This window comes from Octopus sinensis, linkage group LG29 (genome assembly GCF_006345805.1).
Source record: "Octopus sinensis linkage group LG29, ASM634580v1, whole genome shotgun sequence".
In the NCBI taxonomy this organism is placed as follows: domain Eukaryota; kingdom Metazoa; phylum Mollusca; class Cephalopoda; order Octopoda; family Octopodidae; genus Octopus; species Octopus sinensis.
Window position 1 is genome coordinate 372381 of NC_043025.1, and position 3324 is coordinate 375704.

Genomic DNA, 3324 nt, shown 5'->3' on the forward strand with positions numbered 1-3324 from the left:
TAACGAGTAGGGTGGTCACTCTCGCCCAGCAATGGGCCGAGAGGAAACTGTCCCTAAAAGGTCGGGCGGAGGTGGCGAACACGTACATCGCGTCCATCATCTACTACCGCCTGACCGTCGTGCCTTGTTCCGACCCTACCGTCACCAAACTAGAACGTATTCTCTTTCGTTTCTTGTGGAAAGGATGCGTCCCGATGGTCTGACGATTCATTTGCTGCCAACTCCCGTTAAAAGGAGGGCTGGGCATGCCGTGGTTGATGATGCGCAGACATGCGCTGAGACTGCGACATCTCAGGCTCTTCGTAGACGACGGTGAACAGGTGTGGTCACCGTTTGTGAGGCACGCGTTCCCGCAGCTCGTCTCCATGACCGAAATGCAATCGTAGATCAAAATGAGGCCGAGGAAGGGCGAATGGCATCGCGAGTGTCGCGTTGCTCTCAAGCAACTTTGCCGTCTTGGGTCAACCTCGAGTGACTCCATCACAACCAAAGCATTCTATAGGGGATTAGTGGAGGAGAGGTACGACGATGAGCTCGGGGCGAACCTGGACGTCGACGAGGAATACCTAACCCGCCTTTTCGGGACTACTTTCGGGCCAGGGCCCATGGACAACTTCCAGAGATCCCTGGCCTGGCAGTGCTACCGAGAAGCGCTACCCGTTCGGGATAAGCTCTACAGACACGGCTCGAGAAACATGGGGCCGACCTGCCCGAGATGCGGTCAGAGCGACGAAACTGTTCTGCACGCACTCGTGCAGTGTCCAACAATTTCCGACCTGTGGGCTTATGTCGAACAACTGCTGTTACGTGTGGGACGAGTTGGTTTATCAGCTGAGTCTATTGTCAATATTGTCACGCCTCCTTCCTTCAAACGGGAAGGAAGAGCTATTTTCATCATCCTTGTGGCTATGGCGAAAGAAATGCATCTGGTGGACGCGTCTGAAAGGATTGGAGAGAAACACTTTCCTCTCTGGTCAATCTCTCATCAACTTCTTCAAGTATCACTTGAAGAGGAAAGTGAGAGTAGAGAGGCAAGTTTTGTCTAGTGAATGTTTTAAAAAAAGATGGGTGACTTTAGCAAGGATGGCACGTATGAATGACGAAGCCACCTTGAGCATAATCCTATGAACCCAGAAATTGAAAACAGAGGATTACCCACTTGCAAACAAATGTGGTAACATATAACAATATTGACCGAGGTTACCGTTGTCTTTTTCGTAGGCTTTTCTTCCCACGGATAAACCTTATCTGCCTCCCCCTTTACACCGTACATCATGACACTGTGATACACGATCCCTATTGATCGTTTATGTTCCTCTTCCCCTTTTTCCTCTTTTTTCTTCTTTTTTTTTTTCTTTTCTTTTGTTTCTTTTCCTTTTTTATCTTTTTTTCTTTTCCCCCTTTTACGATCCCTTTTGATCGAAAACCTACGCCACTTTTTTTTCTTCCCCCAAAAGAAAAGCTCTGCCTTGTAATTTGTCCCATCTGTGTGCAGCCCTGTGTGGCTAATAAAGAAACTTATCTATCTATCTATCTATCTATCTATCTATCTATCTATCTATCTATCTATCTACCTATCTATTGATGTCGATCTCTCTACGTCTCAGTTACTCTCTCTCCCTCTCCCTCTCTCTCTCTCTGTCTCTCTTTTTTCCCTTATTATATATATATCGCTATATAACTCCGGCTTAATTGTTTATTGCCTACAAGGGGCTAAACATAGAGGGGACGAACAAGGACAGACAAACGGATTAAGTCGATTTCATCGACCCCAGTGCGTAACTGGTACTTATTTAATCGACCCCGAAATGATGAAAGGCGAAGTCCACTTCGGCGGAATTTGAACTCAGAACGTAACGGTGGACGAAATGCCACAAAGCATTTGGTCCGGCGTGCTAACGTTTCTGCCAGCTCGCCGCCATCTTATTGATTCTCTTACTTCAAATTTTTTTTTTCTCACATCCGCTTTCTCCCCCCTCTCTCTCTCTCTCTCTTTCCTACCCTCTCCCCCTCTCTCTCTCTCTATTCCTCGCATCTACATCATATATTCGAGTTATCCCTCTTTCTCTCCTTTCTCTCACCATCTCGTTACACATTCATTTCAATCTCTCCACCTCCCTTGCTACATCACTTACCTTATCCTCTCCCTCACTTGCCGCAACTCTATGTCTCATACTCACACCCTCTCTTTCTCTGTTACCCCCATGCATTAACCTATCACACCCCGCCCTCTCCCTTTTCCCACTCCCCCCACCGCATTATACATTACCCTTTCCCTCTTCCTTTAATTTTATTTCTCAGACGCTTCTGTCCTTCTAATAAATTATATTTTCAGATTTGCCTTAAAATTGTTTTCTTGTTTACGTTGATTACTAACTAATTAATTATTTAATTAATTTAATGAAAATAGTTCAGTCATTGAAGGACAATTTAAGAAACCTTTATTAAAAGAACTGTCTTATAGAGGACTTCACTTTATGCTAGAAATAACTGTCAATTGCACAGAAATTTGTGTTCTTTTTCATAGAGAACTGAAAGGTCTTAAAGAATCATAAATCTGCCCCCGTCAAAGTGGTCAGTATTGATGCTGAAAACACAAACCAAGGGACTTCAAATTCCCTTTGTTTATCCTTTGTTATGTATGTAAGTGAAGGATAACTTCAGAAAACTTTATGAAACAATCTGACCCCTATATTGTCTCGCATCATTCAAGAAAGACCAACGATGCTTCGTATTGTACTACAGGTGGTCCGGTATCTTGCTAGAAATAATAGCTCATTGTATCATTTTCATGCACGACTGAAGGATACTTTAAAAAGCATCTGGAGAAATATTGTCCATCTGGTGGTCTTACGTGATGCTAGAAATAACAGCCACGTACGCTAAAATTTTGTATTGTTTTCCTATAAGAAATAAGGACACTTAAAAAACCCTCTACACACACACACACATATCCTTCGCTGTGCTTCTCCAATTCTTTCACTCCCTCTCTCAACCGATACACTCCCTCTCCCATCGTTGTCTCAGAGGAGACCCCCTCACTCTCTCTCTCTCTCTCTCTCTCTCCTCTCTACCACCTCATATATCATAATATCCCTCTACTTCTTTTGCTTTCTCGCCCACGTCAATCCCTCCCCCCTCAATTTCCAAACCTCTCTCTCTCCCCCCACCTCATTATATGACTACGCCTTCTTTGCTTTTATCTCTTACCTCATACTTTCCCTCTTTTGCTAAGCTTATATATCCCTCTTTACTCCCTTTCTATCTCTCTCTCTATCAGTCTCTCTCTCTCTCTCTCTCTCTGTCGCTTTGTCTGTCTCATTA